Consider the following 18,295-nt stretch of genomic DNA (forward strand, 5'->3'; position numbering starts at 1 on the left):
TGCTATATCCTCATATCGATTTCCAAATCTCTATCTCCTGATAACGATTTCGGAATCTCTCTTCTGTGCTATCCCCTCTGTAAGCCTAAGTATTCCAGAATACCTACTGTCTCCTCACAAATGTTTACACATCTCTCCTCCTCTTTCCGCATAACTAATTCTAAAGCTCTCCTGTATGCTCTCTTGTCATAAATACTTAATAATATCTCTTTTCTCCTGTCTCCTTATAAGTATTTCTAAATCTCTCCTGTGCTGTGTCCTCTGAACGATTTCCAACTCTCCTTACTCCTCATAATGAGTTGCAATTTTGTCCTCTCATGTCTCGTTTTAATTAATTTGAGCTCTCCAGTATGCTTCTCATAACGCTTTCCAAATATCTCTTCTGTGCTATCACCTCCCTCCTCATAAGTATTCCAAAATCTCTACTGTCTCCTCACACAATGTTTACAAATCTCTCCTCTATCCGCATAATTGCTTCTAAATCTCTCCTCTATCCTCTCTCCTCATAACTATTTCAAAATCTCCCGTCTCCTGCGTCCTGATAACGATTTCCAAATCTCTCCTATCTGCTCACAAGGATTCCCAAAACTGTCCTCTCTGCTCTCACTTCTCTTCTCCTTTGTATTCCACAATCTCTCCCCTCACCTCACCACTGTTTTGAAATCTCTCATCCTATCTCCACATAATAAATTGTAAATCTTTCCTCTATCCTCACTGCTCATAAATCTTTCCTTGTATCTCTTTTCTCATCTCTCGTCAGAACGATTTCCAAATCTCTCCTGTCTCATCTCTCCTCATAATTAATTTGAGTTCTCTCCTCCTATCTCCTCATAACGATTTCCAATATCTCTTTTGTGCTATCACCTCCCTCGTCATAAGTATTCCAACATCTCTGCTGTCTCCTCACAAATGTTTACAAATCTCTCGTCCTCTCTCTGCATAATTTCTTCTAAATCTCTCCTCTACCCTTTCTCCTGATAACATTTTGAAATCTGCCCTCTCCTGTGTCCTGATAACGATTTCCAAATCTCTCCTATGTGCTCACAAGGATTCCTGAAACTTCCTCTCTGCTCTCACCTCTCTTCTCTTTAGTATTGCACATTCTCTCCCCTCTCCTCACAACTGTTTCCAGATCGCTCATCCTATCTCCACATAATTAATTCTAAATCTTTCCTGTAACCTCTCTCCTCATAACGATTTCCAAATCTCTCCTTTCTCCTCATAATTATTTCCGAATCTCTCGCCTCTCACTCTCCTCTTAATTAATTTGAGATGTCTCCTCGTATATCCTCATAACGATTTCCAAATCTCTATCTGCTGATAACGATTTCGGAATCTCTCTTCTGTGCTATCCCCTCTCTCTACGCCTAAGTATTCCAAAATACCTACTGTCTCCTGACAAATCTTTAAAACTCTCTCCTCCTCTCTCCACAGAATGAATTCTAAATCTTTCCTCTATCCGCTGTGCTCGGAAATTTTTACCAATATGTCTTTTCTCCTCTCTTCTCATAACTATTTCCTTTCATCTCGTGTCCTCTGTCCTCATGACCATTTCGAAATCTCCCATCTCCTGTGTCCTGATAACGATTTCAAAATCTCTGCTCTCTGCTCTCACCTCTCTTCTGTTTAGTATTCCACAGTCTCTCCTCTCACCTCACAACTGTTTCCAGATCTCTCATCCTATCTCCACATAATGAATTCTAAATCTTTCCTCTAACCTCTGTCCTCATAACGATTTCCAAAACTCATCTCTTAATTAATTTGAGATATCTCCATCTATATCCTCATATCGATTGCCAAATCTCTATCTCCTGATAACGATTTCGGAATCTCTCTTCTGTGCTATCCCCTCTCTAAGCCTAAGTATTCCAAAATACCTACTGTCTCCTCACAAATGTTTACACATCTCTCCTCCTCTTTCCGCATAACTAATTCTAAAGCACTCCTGTATGCTCTCTTGTCATAAATACTTAATAATATCTCTTTTCTCCTGTCTCCTTATAAGTATTTCTAAATCTCTCCTGTGCTGTGTCCTCTGAACGATTTCCAACTCTCCTTACTCCTCATAATGAGTTCCAATTTTGTCCTCTCATGTCTCGTTTTAATTAATTTGAGCTCTCCAGTATCTTCTCATAACGATTTCCAAATATCTCTTCTGTGCTATCACCTCCCTCCTCATAAGTATTCTAAAATCTCTACTGTCTCCTCACAAATGTTTACAAAGCTCTCCTCCTCTCTCCACAGAATGAATTCTAAATCTTTCCTCTATGCGCTGTGCTCGGAAATTTTTCCTAATACGTCTTTTCTCCTCTCTCCTAATAACTATTTCATCTCTTGCCTCCTCTGTCCTCATGACCATTTCGAAATCTCCACTCTCCTGTGTCCTGATAACGATTTCCAAATCTCTCCTATCTCCTGATAACGATTTCGGAATCTCTCTTCTGTGCTGTGTCCTCTCTCCAACTAAGGCCTCCAAAATACCTACTGTCTCCTCACAAATGTTTACACATCTCTCCTCCTCTTTCTGCAGAATTAATTGTAAATCTCTCCTGTATCCTCTCTTCTCATAAATATTTAATAATACCTCCCTTTTCCTATGTCCTCAGAAGTATTTCTAAATCTCTCCTGTGCTGTGTCCTCTGAACGATTTCCAAATCTCTCCTATGTGCTCACAAGGATTCCCAAAACTGTCCTCTCTGCTCTCACCTTGTTCTCTTTAGTTTTCCACATTCTCTCCACTCTCCTCACAAATGTTTCCAGATCGCTCATCCTAACTCCACATAATTAATTCTACATCTTTCCTCTAACCTCTCTCCTCATAACGATTTCCAAATCTCTCCTTTCTCCTCATAATTATTTCCAAATCTCTCGCCTCTCATCTCTCCTCTTAATTAATTTGAGATCTCTCCTCCTATATCCTCATAACGATGTCCAAATCTCTATCTGCTGATAACGATTTCGGAATCTCTCTTCTGTGCTATCCCCTCTCTACGCCTAAGTATTCCAAAATACCTACTGTCTCCTGACAAATCTTTAAAACTCTCTCCTCCTCTCTCCGCAGAATGAATTCTAAATCTTTCCTCTATCCGCTGTGCTCGGAAATTTTTGCCAATATGTCTTTTCTCCTCTCTTCTCATAACTATTTCGTATCATCTCGTCTCCTCTGTCCTCATGACCATTTCGAAATCTCCCATCTCCTGTGTCCTGATAACGATTTCAAAATCTCTGCTCTCTGCTCTCACCTCTCTTCTGTTTAGTATTCCACAGTCTCTCCTCTTACCTCACAACTGTTTCCAGATCTCTCATCCTATCAATGAATTCTAAATCTTTCCTCTAACCTCTCTCCTCATAACGATTTCCAAATCTCTCCTCTTAATTAATTTGAGATATCTCCTGCTATATCCTCATATCGATTTCCAAATCTCTATCTCCTGATAACGATTTCGGAATCTCTCTTCTGTGCTGTGTCCTCTCTCCAACTAAGGCCTCCAAAATACCTACTGTCTCCTCACAAATGTTTACACATCTCTCCTCCTCTTTCTGCAGAATTAATTGTAAATCTCTCCTGTATCCTCTCTTCTCATAAATATTTAATAATACCTCCCTTTTCCTATGTCCTCAGAAGTATTTCTAAATCTCTCCTGTGCTGTGTCCTCTGAACGATTTCCAACTCTCCTTACTCCTCATAATGAGTTGCAATTTTGTCCTCTCATGTCTCGTTTTAATTAATTTGAGCTCTCCATTATGTTCTCATAACGCTTTCCAAATATCTCTTCTGTGCTATCACCTCCCTCCTCATAAGTATTCCAAAATCTCTACTGTCTCCTCACAAATGTTTACAAATCTCTCCTCCTCTATCCGCATAATTGCTTCTAAATCTCTCCTCTATCCTCTCTCCTCATAACTATTTCAAAATCTCCCGTCTCCTGCGTCCTGATAACGATTTGCAAATCTCTCCTATCTGCTCACAAGGATTCCCAAAACTGTCCTCTCTGCTCTCACTTCTCTTCTCCTTTGTATTCCACAATCTCTCCCCTCACCTCACCACTGTTTTGAAATCTCTCATCCTATCTCCACATAATAAAGTGTAAATCTTTCCTCTATCCTCACTGCTCATAAATCTTTCCTTGTATCTCTTTTCTCATCTCTCGTCAGAACGATTTCCAAATCTCTCCTGTCTCATCTCTCCTCATAATTAATTTGAGTTCTCTCCTCCTATCTCCTCATAACGATTTCCAAATATCTCTTTTGTGCTATCACCTCCCTCGTCATAAGTATTCCAACATCTCTGCTGTCTCCTCACAAATGTTTACAAATCTCTCGTCCTCTCTCTGCATAATTTCTTCTAAATCTCTCCTCTACCCTTTCTCCTGATAACTATTTTGAAATCTGCCCTCTCCTGTGTCCTGATAACGATTTCCAAATCTCTCCTATCTGTTCACAAGGATTCCCGAAACTCTCGTCTCTGCTCTCACCTCTCTTCTCTTTAGTATTGCACATTCTCTCCCCTCTCCTCACAACTGTTTCCAGATCGCTCATCCTATCTCCACATAATTAATTCTAAATCTTTCCTGTAACCTCTCTCCTCATAACGATTTCCAAATCTCTCCTTTCTCCTCATAATTATTTCCGAATCTCTTGCCTCTCACCTCTCCTCTTAATTAATTTGAGATGTCTCCTCGTATATCCTCATAACGATTTCCAAATCTCTATCTGCTGATAACGATTTCGGAATCTCTCTTCTGTGCTATCCCCTCTCTACGCCTAAGTATTCCAAAATACCTACTGTCTCCTCACAAATGTTTACACATCTCTCCTCCTCTTTCCGCATAACTAATTCTAAAGCTCTCCTGTATGCTCTCTTGTCATAAATACTTAATAATATCTCTTTTCTCCTGTCTCCTTATAAGTATTTCTAAATCTCTCCTGTGCTGTGTCCTCTGAACGATTTCCAACTCTCCTTACTCCTCATAATGAGTTCAATTTTGTCCTCTCATGTCTCGTTTTAATTAATTTGAGCTCTCCATTATGTTCTCATAACGCTTTCCAAATATCTCTTGTGTGCTATCACCTCCCTCCTCATAAGTATTCCAAAATCTCTACTGTCCTCCTCACATGTTTACAAATCTCTCCTCCTCTATCCGCATAATTGCTTCTAAATCTCTCCTCTATCCTCTCTCCTCATAACTATTTCAAAATCTCCCGTCTCCTGCGTCCTGATAACGATTTCCAAATCTCTGCTCTCTGCTCTCACCTCTCTTCTGTTTACTATTCCACAGTCTCTCCTCTCACCTCACAACTGTTTCCAGATCTCTCATCCTATCTCCACATAATGAATTCTAAATCTTTCCTCTAACCTATCTCCTCATAGTGATTTGCAAATCTCTCCTCTTAATTAATTTGAGATGTCTCCTCCTATATGCTCATAACTATTTCCAAATTTCTATCTCCTGATAACGATTTCATATCTCTCTTCTGTGCTATCCCCTCTCTACGCCTAAGTATTCCAAAATACCTAATGTCTCCTGCCAAATCTTTAAAACTCTCTCCTCCTCTCTCCGCAGAATTAATTTTAAATCTTTCCTCTACCGCTGTGCTCGGAAATTTTTACCAATATGTCTTTTCTCCTCTCTCCTCATAACTATTTCCTTTCATCTCGTCTCCTCTGTCCTCATGACCATTTCGAAATCTCCCATCTCCTGTGTCCTGATAACGATTTCCAAATCTCTCCTTTCTCTTCATAATGATTTCCAATTTTGTCCTCTCATGTCTCGTTTTAATTAATTTGAGCTCTCCATTATCTTCTCATAACGATTTCCAAATATCTCTTATGTGCTATCACCTCCCTCCTCATAAGTATTCCAAAACCTCTACTGTCTCCACACAAATGTTTACAGATCTTTCCTCCTCTGTCCGCATAATTGCTTCTAAATCTCTCCTCTATCCTCTCTCCTCATAACTATTTCGAAATCTCTCCTCTCAATTAATTTGAGATCTCTCCTCCTATATCCTCATAACTATTTCCAAATCTCTATCTGCTGATAACGATTTCGTATCTCTCTTCTGTGCTATCCCCTCTCTAAGCCTACGTATTCCAAAATCTCTACTGTCTCCTGAGAAATGTGTAAAACTCTCTCCTCCTCTATCCGCATAATTGCTTCTAAATCTCTCCTCTATCCTCTCTCCTAACTATTTCAAAATCTCCCGTCTACTGCGTCCTGATAACGATTTCCAAATCTCTCCTATCTGCTCACAAGGATTCCCAAAACTGTCCTCTCTGCTCTACTTCTCTTGTCTTTAGTATTCTACAATCTCTCCCCTCACCTCACAACTGTTTTTGAAATCTCTCATCCTGTCTCCACATAATAAAGTGTAAATCGTTCCTCTATCCTCACTGCTCATAAATCTTTCCTTTTATCTCTTTTCTCGTCTCTCCTAAGAATGATTTCCAAATCTCTCCTGTCTCATCTCTCCTCATAATTAATTTGAGTTCTCTCCTCCTATCTCCTCATAACGATTTCCAAATATGTCTTTTGTGCTATCACCTCCCTCGTCATAAGTATTCCAACATCTCTGCTGTCTCCTCACAAATGTTTACAAATCTCTCCTCCTCTCTCTGCATAATTTCTTCTAAATCTCTCCTCTACCCTTTCTCCTGATAACTATTTTGAAATCTGCCCTCTCCTGTGTCCTGATAACGATTTCCAAATCTCTCCTATGTGCTCACAAGGATTCCTGAAACTTTCCTCTCTGCTCTCACCTCTCTTCTCTTTAGTATTGCACATTCTCTCCCCTCTCCTCACAACTGTTTCCAGATCGCTCATCCTATCTCCACATAATTAATTCTAAATCTTTCCTGTAACCTCTCTCCTCATAACGATTTCCAAATCTCTCCTTTCTCCTCATAATTATTTCCGAATCTCTCGCCTCTCACCCCTCCTCTTAATTAATTTGAGATGTCTCCTCGTATATCCTCATAACGATTTCCAAATCTCTATCTGCTGATAACGATTTCGGAATCTCTCTTCTGTGCTATCCCCTCTCTACGCCTAAGTATTCCAAAATACCTACTGTCTCCTGACAAATCTTTAAAACTCTCTCCTCCTCTCTCCGCAGAATGAATTCTAAATCTTTCCTCTATCCGCTGTGCTCGGAAATTTTTACCAATATGTCTTTTCTCCTCTCTTCTCATAACTATTTCGTATCATCTCGTCTCCTCTGTCCTCATGACCATTTCGAAATCTCCCATCTCCTGTGTCCTGATAACGATTTCAAAATCTCTGCTCTCTGCTCTCACCTCTCTTCTGTTTAGTATTCCACAGTCTCTCCTCTCACCTCACAACTGTTTCCAGATCTCTCATCCTATCTCCACATAATGAATTCTAAATCTTTCCTCTAACCTCTCTCCTCATAACGATTTCCAAATCTCTCCTCTTAATTAATTTGAGATATCTCCTGCTATATCCTCATATCGATTTCCAAATCTCTATCTCCTGATAACGATTTCGGAATCTCTCTTCTGTGCTATCCCCTCTCTAAGCCTAAGTATTCCAAAATACCTACTGTCTCCTCACAAATGTTTACACATCTCTCCTCCTCTTTCCGCATAACTAATTCTAAAGCTCTCCTGTATGCTCTCTTGTGATAAATACTTAATAATATCTCTTTTCTCCTGTCTCCTGATAAGTATTTCTAAATCTCTCCTGTGCTGTGTCCTGTTAACGATTTCCAACTCTCCTTACTCCTCATAATCAGTTCCAATTTTGTCCTCTCATGTCTCGTTTTAATTAATTTGAGCTCTCCATTATGTTCTCATAACGCTTTCCAAATATCTCTTCTGTGCTATCACCTCCCTCCTCATAAGTATTCCAAAATCTCTACTGTCTCCTCACAAATGTTTACAAATCTCTCCTCCTCTATCCGCATAATTGCTTCTAAATCTCTCCTCTATCCTCTCTCCCTAACTATTTCAAAATCTCCTGTCTCCTGCGTCCTGATAACGATTTCCAAATCTCTCCTATCTGCTCACAAGGATTCCCAAAACTGTCCTCTCTGCTCTCACTTCTCTTGTCTTTTGTATTCCACAATCTCTCCCCTCACCTCACCACTGTTTTGAAATCTCTCATTCCATCTCCACATAATAAATTGTAAATCTTTCCTCTATCCTCACTGCTCATAAATCTTTCCTTGTATCTCTTTTCTCATCTCTCCTCAGAACGATTTCCAAATCTCTCCTGTCTCATCTCTCCTCATAATTAATTTGAGTTCTCTCCTCCTATCTCCTCATAACGATTTCCAAATCTCTCTTCTGTGCTATCACCTCCCTCGTGATAAGTATTCCAACATCTCTGCTGTCTCCTCACAAATGTTTACAAATCTCTCGTCCTCTCTGCATAATTTCTTCTAAATCTCTCCTCTACCCTTTCTCCTGATAACTATTTTGAAAACTGCCCTCTCCTGTGTCCTGATAACGATTTCCAAATCTGTCCTATCTGTTCACAAGGATTCCCGAAACTCTCGTCTCTGCTCTCACCTCTCTTCTCTTTAGTATTGCACATTCTCTCCCCTCTCCTCATAACTGTTTCCAGATCGCTCATCCTATCTCCACATAATTAATTCTAAATCTTTCCTGTAACCTCTCCTCATAACGATTTCCAAATCTCTCCTTTCTCCTCATAATTATTTCCGAATCTCTCGCCTCTCACCTCTCCTCTTAATTAATTTGAGATGTCTCCTCGTATATCCTCATAACGATTTCCAAATCTCTATCTGCTGATAACGATTTCGGAATCTCTCTTCTGTGCTATCCCCTCTCTACGCCGAAGTATTCCAAAATACCTACTGTCTCCTGACAAATCTTTAAAACTCTCTCCTCCTCTCTCCGCAGAATGAATTCTAAATCTTTCCTCTATCCGCTGTGCTCGGAAATTTTTACCAATATGTCTTTTCTCCTCTCTTCTCATAACTATTTCCTTTCATCTCGTCTCCTCTGTCCTCATGACCATTTCGAAATCTCCCCATCTCCTGTGTCCTGATAACGATTTCAAAATCTCTGTTCTCTGCTCTCACCTCTGTTCTGTTTAGTATTCCACAGTCTCTCCTCTCACCTCACTACTGTTTCCAGATCTCTCATCCTATCTCGACGTGATCATTTCTAAATCTTTCCTCTAACCACTCTCCTCATAACGATTTCCAAATCTCTCCTCTTAATTAATTTGAGATATCTCCTGCTATATCCTCATATCGATTTCCAAATCTCTATCTGCTGATAACGATTTCGGAATCTCTCTTCTGTGCTATCCCCTCTCTAAGCCTAAGTATTCCAAAATACCTACTGTCTCCTCACAAATGTTTACACATCTCTCCTCCTCTTTCCGCATAACTAATTCTAAAGCTCTCCTGTATGCTCTCTTGTGATAAATACTTAATAATATCTCTTTTCTCCTGTCTCCTGTTAAGTATTTCTAAATCTCTCCTGTGCTGTGTCCTGTTAACGATTTCCAACTCTCCTTACTCCTCATAATGAGTTCCAATTTTGTCCTCTCATGTCTCGTTTTAATTAATTTGAGCTCTCCATTATGTTCTCATAACGCTTTCCAAATATCTCTTCTATGCTATCACCTCCCTCCTCATAAGTATTCCAAAATCTCTACTGTCTCCTGACAAATGTGTAAAACTCTCTCCTCTCTCCACAGAATGAATTCTAAATCTTTCCTCGATCCGCTGTGCTCGGAAATTTTTACTAATACGTCTTTTCTCCTCTCTCCTCATAACTATTTCATCTCTTGCCTCCTCTGTCCTCATGACCATTTCGAAATCTCCCATCTCCTGTGTCCTGATAACGATTTCCAAATCTCTCCTGTGTCCTGATAACGGTTTCCAAATCTCTCCTATCTCCTGATAACGATTTCGGAATCTCTCGTCTGTGCTGTGTCCTCTCTCCAACTAAGGCCTCCAAAATACCTACTGTCTCCTCACAAATGTTTACACATCTCTCCTCCTCTTTCTGCAGAATTAATTGTAAATCTCTCCTGTATCCTCTCTTCTCATAAATATTTAATAATACCTCCCTTTTCCTATGTCCTCAGAAGTATTTCTAAATCTCTCCTGTGCTGTGTCCTCTGAACGATTTCCTAATCTCTCCTATGTGCTCACAAGGATTCCCAAAACTGTCCTCTCTGCTCTCACCTTGTTCTCTTTAGTTTTCCACATTCTCTCCACTCTCCTCACAAATGTTTCCAGATCGCTCATCCTAACTCCACATAATTAATTCTACATCTTTCCTCTAACCTCTCTCCTCATAACGATTTCCAAATCTCTCCTTTCTCCTCATAATTATTTCCAAATCTCTCGCCTCTCATCTCTCCTCTTAATTAATTTGAGATCTCTCCTCCTATATCCTCATAACGATGTCCAAATCTCTATCTGCTGATAACGATTTCGGAATCTCTCTTCTGTGCTATCCCCTCTCTACGCCTAAGTATTCCAAAATACCTACTGTCTCCTGACAAATCTTTAAAACTCTCTCCTCCTCTCTCCGCAGAATGAATTCTAAATCTTTCCTCTATCCGCTGTGCTCGGAAATTTTTACCAATATGTCTTTTCTCCTCTCTTCTCATAACTATTTCGTATCATCTCGTCTCCTCTGTCCTCATGACCATTTCGAAATCTCCCATCTCCTGTGTCCTGATAACGATTTCAAAATCTCTGCTCTCTGCTCTCACCTCTCTTCTGTTTAGTATTCCACAGTCTCTCCTCTCACCTCACAACTGTTTCCAGATCTCTCATCCTATCTCCACATAATGAATTCTAAATCTTTCCTCTAACCTCTCTCCTCATAACGATTTCCAAATCTCTCCTCTTAATTAATTTGAGATATCTCCTGCTATATCCTCATATCGATTTCCAAATCTCTATCTCCTGATAACGATTTCGGAATCTCTCTTCTGTGCTATCCCCTCTGTAAGCCTAAGTATTCCAAAATACCTACTGTCTCCTCACAAATGTTTACACATCTCTCCTCCTCTTTCCGCATAACTAATTCTAAAGCTCTCCTGTATGCTCTCTTGTCATAAATACTTAATAATATCTCTTTTCTCCTGTCTCCTTATAAGTATTTCTAAATCTCTCCTGTGCTGTGTCCTCTGAACGATTTCCAACTCTCCTTACTCCTCATAATGAGTTCCAATTTTGTCCTCTCATGTCTCGTTTTAATTAATTTGAGCTCTCCATTATGTTCTCATAACGCTTTCCAAATATCTCTTCTGTGCTATCACCTCCCTCCTCATAAGTATTCCAAAATCTCTACTGTCTCCTCACAAATGTTTACAAATCTCTCCTCCTCTATCCACATAATTGCTTCTAAATCTCTCCTCTATCCTCTCTCCTCATAACTATTTCAAAATCTCCCGTCTCCTGCGTCCTGATAACGATTTCCAAATCTCTCCTATCTGCTCACAAGGATTCCCAAAACTGTCCTCTCTGCTCTCACTTCTCTTCTCCTTTGTATTCCACAATCTCTCCCCTCACCTCACCACTGTTTTGAAATCTCTCATCCTATCTCCACATAATAAATTGTAAATCTTTCCTCTATCCTCACTGCTCATAAATCTTTCCTTGTATCTCTTTTCTCATCTCTCCTCAGAACGATTTCCAAATCTCTCCTGTCTCATCTCTCCTCATAATTAATTTGAGTTCTCTCCTCCTATCTCCTCATAACGATTTCAAAATCTCTTTTCTCTGCTATCACCTCCCTCGTCATAAGTATTCCAACATCTCTGCTGTCTCCTCACAAATGTTTACAAATCTCTCGTCCTCTCTCTGCATAATTTCTTCTAAATCTCTCCTCTACCCTTTCTCCTGATAAGTATTTTGAAATCTGCCCTCTCCTGTGTCCTGATAACAATTTCCAAATCTCTCCTATCTGTTCACAAGGATTCCCGAAACTCTCCTCTCTGCTCTCACCTCTCTTCTCTTTAGTATTGCACATTCTCTCCCCTCTCCTCACAACTGTTTCCAGATCGCTCATCCTATCTCCACATAATTAATTCTAAATCTTTCCTGTAACCTCTCTCCTCATAACGATTTCCAAATCTCTCCTTTCTCCTCATAATTATTTCCGAATCTCTTGCCTCTCACCTCTCCTCTTAATTAATTTGAGATGTCTCCTCGTATATCCTCATAACGATTTCCAAATCTCTATCTGCTGATAACGATTTCGGAATCTCTCTTCTGTGCTATCCCCTCTCTACGCCTAAGTATTCCAAAATACCTACTGTCTCCTCACAAATGTTTACACATCTCTCCTCCTCTTTCCGCATAACTAATTCTAAAGCTCTCCTGTATGCTCTCTTGTCATAAATACTTAATAATATCTCTTTTCTCCTGTCTCCTTATAAGTATTTCTAAATCTCTCCTGTGCTGTGTCCTCTGAACGATTTCCAACTCTCCTTACTCCTCATAATGAGTTCAATTTTGTCCTCTCATGTCTCGTTTTAATTAATTTGAGCTCTCCATTATGTTCTCATAACGCTTTCCAAATATCTCTTGTGTGCTATCACCTCCCTCCTCATAAGTATTCCAAAATCTCTACTGTCTCCTCACATGTTTACAAATCTCTCCTCCTCTATCCGCATAATTGCTTCTAAATCTCTCCTCTATCCTCTCTCCTCATAACTATTTCAAAATCTCCCGTCTCCTGCGTCCTGATAACGATTTCCAAATCTCTGCTCTCTGCTCTCACCTCTCTTCTGTTTACTATTCCACAGTCTCTCCTCTCACCTCACAACTGTTTCCAGATCTCTCATCCTATCTCCACATAATGAATTCTAAATCTTTCCTCTAACCTATCTCCTCATAGTGATTTGCAAATCTCTCCTCTTAATTAATTTGAGATGTCTCCTCCTATATGCTCATAACTATTTCCAAATTTCTATCTCCTGATAACGATTTCATATCTCTCTTCTGTGCTATCCCCTCTCTACGCCTAAGTATTCCAAAATACCTAATGTCTCCTGCCAAATCTTTAAAACTCTCTCCTCCTCTCTCCGCAGAATTAATTTTAAATCTTTCCTCTACCGCTGTGCTCGGAAATTTTTACCAATATGTCTTTTCTCCTCTCTCCTCATAACTATTTCCTTTCATCTCGTCTCCTCTGTCCTCATGACCATTTCGAAATCTCCCATCTCCTGTGTCCTGATAACGATTTCCAAATCTCTCCTTTCTCTTCATAATGATTTCCAATTTTGTCCTCTCATGTCTCGTTTTAATTAATTTGAGCTCTCCATTATCTTCTCATAACGATTTCCAAATATCTCTTATGTGCTATCACCTCCCTCCTCATAAGTATTCCAAAACCTCTACTGTCTCCACACAAATGTTTACAGATCTTTCCTCCTCTGTCCGCATAATTGCTTCTAAATCTCTCCTCTATCCTCTCTCCTCATAACTATTTCGAAATCTCTCCTCTCAATTAATTTGAGATCTCTCCTCCTATATCCTCATAACTATTTCCAAATCTCTATCTGCTGATAACGATTTCGTATCTCTCTTCTGTGCTATCCCCTCTCTAAGCCTACGTATTCCAAAATCTCTACTGTCTCCTGAGAAATGTGTAAAACTCTCTCCTCCTCTATCCGCATAATTGCTTCTAAATCTCTCCTCTATCCTCTCTCCTAACTATTTCAAAATCTCCCGTCTACTGCGTCCTGATAACGATTTCCAAATCTCTCCTATCTGCTCACAAGGATTCCCAAAACTGTCCTCTCTGCTCTACTTCTCTTGTCTTTAGTATTCTACAATCTCTCCCCTCACCTCACAACTGTTTTGAAATCTCTCATCCTGTCTCCACATAATAAAGTGTAAATCGTTCCTCTATCCTCACTGCTCATAAATCTTTCCTTTTATCTCTTTTCTCGTCTCTCCTAAGAATGATTTCCAAATCTCTCCTGTCTCATCTCTCCTCATAATTAATTTGAGTTCTCTCCTCCTATCTCCTCATAACGATTTCCAAATATGTCTTTTGTGCTATCACCTCCCTCGTCATAAGTATTCCAACATCTCTGCTGTCTCCTCACAAATGTTTACAAATCTCTCCTCCTCTCTCTGCATAATTTCTTCTAAATCTCTCCTCTACCCTTTCTCCTGATAACTATTTTGAAATCTGCCCTCTCCTGTGTCCTGATAACGATTTCCAAATCTCTCCTATGTGCTCACAAGGATTCCTGAAACTTTCCTCTCTGCTCTCACCTCTCTTCTCTTTAGTATTGCACATTCTCTCCCCTCTCCTCACAACTGTTTCCAGATCGCTCATCCTATCTCCACATAATTAATTCTAAATCTTTCCTGTAACCTCTCTCCTCATAACGATTTCCAAATCTCTCCTTTCTCCTCATAATTATTTCCGAATCTCTCGCCTCTCACCCCTCCTCTTAATTAATTTGAGATGTCTCCTCGTATATCCTCATAACGATTTCCAAATCTCTATCTGCTGATAACGATTTCGGAATCTCTCTTCTGTGCTATCCCCTCTCTACGCCTAAGTATTCCAAAATACCTACTGTCTCCTGACAAATCTTTAAAACTCTCTCCTCCTCTCTCCGCAGAATGAATTCTAAATCTTTCCTCTATCCGCTGTGCTCGGAAATTTTTACCAATATGTCTTTTCTCCTCTCTTCTCATAACTATTTCGTATCATCTCGTCTCCTCTGTCCTCATGACCATTTCGAAATCTCCCATCTCCTGTGTCCTGATAACGATTTCAAAATCTCTGCTCTCTGCTCTCACCTCTCTTCTGTTTAGTATTCCACAGTCTCTCCTCTCACCTCACAACTGTTTCCAGATCTCTCATCCTATCTCCACATAATGAATTCTAAATCTTTCCTCTAACCTCTCTCCTCATAACGATTTCCAAATCTCTCCTCTTAATTAATTTGAGATATCTCCTGCTATATCCTCATATCGATTTCCAAATCTCTATCTCCTGATAACGATTTCGGAATCTCTCTTCTGTGCTATCCCCTCTCTAAGCCTAAGTATTCCAAAATACCTACTGTCTCCTCACAAATGTTTACACATCTCTCCTCCTCTTTCCGCATAACTAATTCTAAAGCTCTCCTGTATGCTCTCTTGTGATAAATACTTAATAATATCTCTTTTCTCCTGTCTCCTGATAAGTATTTCTAAATCTCTCCTGTGCTGTGTCCTGTTAACGATTTCCAACTCTCCTTACTCCTCATAATCAGTTCCAATTTTGTCCTCTCATGTCTCGTTTTAATTAATTTGAGCTCTCCATTATGTTCTCATAACGCTTTCCAAATATCTCTTCTGTGCTATCACCTCCCTCCTCATAAGTATTCCAAAATCTCTACTGTCTCCTCACAAATGTTTACAAATCTCTCCTCCTCTATCCGCATAATTGCTTCTAAATCTCTCCTCTATCCTCTCTCCTAACTATTTCAAAATCTCCTGTCTCCTGCGTCCTGATAACGATTTCCAAATCTCTCCTATCTGCTCACAAGGATTCCCAAAACTGTCCTCTCTGCTCTCACTTCTCTTGTCTTTTGTATTCCACAATCTCTCCCCTCACCTCACCACTGTTTTGAAATCTCTCATTCCATCTCCACATAATAAATTGTAAATCTTTCCTCTATCCTCACTGCTCATAAATCTTTCCTTGTATCTCTTTTCTCATCTCTCCTCAGAACGATTTCCAAATCTCTCCTGTCTCATCTCTCCTCATAATTAATTTGAGTTCTCTCCTCCTATCTCCTCATAACGATTTCCAAATCTCTCTTCTGTGCTATCACCTCCCTCGTGATAAGTATTCCAACATCTCTGCTGTCTCCTCACAAATGTTTACAAATCTCTCGTCCTCTCTGCATAATTTCTTCTAAATCTCTCCTCTACCCTTTCTCCTGATAACTATTTTGAAAACTGCCCTCTCCTGTGTCCTGATAACGATTTCCAAATCTGTCCTATCTGTTCACAAGGATTCCCGAAACTCTCGTCTCTGCTCTCACCTCTCTTCTCTTTAGTATTGCACATTCTCTCCCCTCTCCTCACAACTGTTTCCAGATCGCTCATCCTATCTCCACATAATTAATTCTAAATCTTTCCTGTAACCTCTCCTCATAACGATTTCCAAATCTCTCCTTTCTCCTCATAATTATTTCCGAATCTCTCGCCTCTCACCTCTCCTCTTAATTAATTTGAGATGTCTCCTCGTATATCCTCATAACGATTTCCAAATCTCTATCTGCTGATAACGATTTCGGAATCTCTCTTCTGTGCTATCCCCTCTCTACGCCGAAGTATTCCAAAATACCTACTGTCTCCTGACAAATCTTTAAAACTCTCTCCTCCTCTCTCCGCAGAATGAATTCTAAATCTTTCCTCTATCCGCTGTGCTCGGAAATTTTTACCAATATGTCTTTTCTCCTCTCTTCTCATAACTATTTCCTTTCATCTCGTCTCCTCTGTCCTCATGACCATTTCGAAATCTCCCCATCTCCTGTGTCCTGATAACGATTTCAAAATCTCTGTTCTCTGCTCTCACCTCTGTTCTGTTTAGTATTCCACAGTCTCTCCTCTCACCTCACTACTGTTTCCAGATCTCTCATCCTATCTCGACGTGATCATTTCTAAATCTTTCCTCTAACCACTCTCCTCATAACGATTTCCAAATCTCTCCTCTTAATTAATTTGAGATATCTCCTGCTATATCCTCATATCGATTTCCAAATCTCTATCTCCTGATAACGATTTCGGAATCTCTCTTCTGTGCTATCCCCTCTCTACGCCTAAGTATTCCAAAATACCTACTGTCTCCTGACAAATCTTTAAAACTCTCTCCTCCTCTCTCCGCAGAATGAATTCTAAATCTTTCCTCTATCCGCTGTGCTCGGAAATTTTTACCAATATGTCTTTTCTCCTCTCTTCTCATAACTATTTCCTTTCATCTCGTCTCCTCTGTCCTCATGACCATTTCGAAATCTCCCATCTCCTGTGTCCTGATAACGATTTGAAAATCTCTGCTCTCTGCTCTCACCTCTCTTCTGTTTAGTATTCCACAGTCTCTCCTCTCACCTCACAACTGTTTCCAGATCTCTCATCCTATCTCCACATAATGAATTCTAAATCTTTCCTCTAACCTCTCTCCTCATAACGATTTCCAAATCTCTCCTCTTAATTAATTTGAGATATCTCCTGCTATATCCTCATATCGATTTCCAAATCTCTATCTGCTGATAACGATTTCGGAATCTCTCTTCTGTGCTATCCCCTCTCTAAGCCTAAGTATTCCAAAATACCTACTGTCTCCTCACAAATGTTTACACATCTCTCCTCCTCTTTCCGCATAACTAATTCTAAAGCTCTCCTGTACGCTCTCTTGTGATAAATACTTAATAATATCTCTTTTCTCCTGTCTCCTGTTAAGTATTTCTAAATCTCTCCTGTGCTGTGTCCTGTTAACGATTTCCAACTCTCCTTACTCCTCATAATGAGTTCCAATTTTGTCCTCTCATGTCTCGTTTTAATTAATTTGAGCTCTCCATTATGTTCTCATAACGCTTTCCAAATATCTCTTCTGTGCTATCACCTCCCTCCTCATAAGTATTCCAAAATCTCTACTGTCTCATGACAAATGTGTAAAACTCTCTCCTCTCTCCACAGAATGAATTCTAAATCTTTCCTCGATCCGCTGTGCTCGGAAATTTTTACTAATACGTCTTTTCTCCTCTCTCCTCATAACTATTTCATCTCTTGCCTCCTCTGTCCTCATGACCATTTCGAAATCTCCCATCTCCTGTGTCCTGATAACGATTTCCAAATCTCTCCTGTGTCCTGATAACGGTTTCCATATCTCTCCTATCTCCTGATAACGATTTCGGAATCTCTCGTCTGTGCTGTGTCCTCTCTCCAACTAAGGCCTCCAAAATACCTACTGTCTCCTCACAAATGTTTACACATCTCTCCTCCTCTTTCTGCAGAATTAATTGTAAATCTCTCCTGTATCCTCTCTTCTCATAAATATTTAATAATACCTCCCTTTTCCTATGTCCTCAGAAGTATTTCTAAATCTCTCCTGTGCTGTGTCCTCTGAACGATTTCCTAATCTCTCCTATGTGCTCACAAGGATTCCCAAAACTGTCCTCTCTGCTCTCACCTTGTTCTCTTTAGTTTTCCACATTCTCTCCACTCTCCTCACAAATGTTTCCAGATCGCTCATCCTAACTCCACATAATTAATTCTACATCTTTCCTCTAACCTCTCTCCTCATAACGATTTCCAAATC

This window comes from Camelus ferus, chromosome X (assembly GCF_009834535.1).
Source record: "Camelus ferus isolate YT-003-E chromosome X, BCGSAC_Cfer_1.0, whole genome shotgun sequence".
NCBI lineage: Eukaryota > Metazoa > Chordata > Mammalia > Artiodactyla > Camelidae > Camelus > Camelus ferus.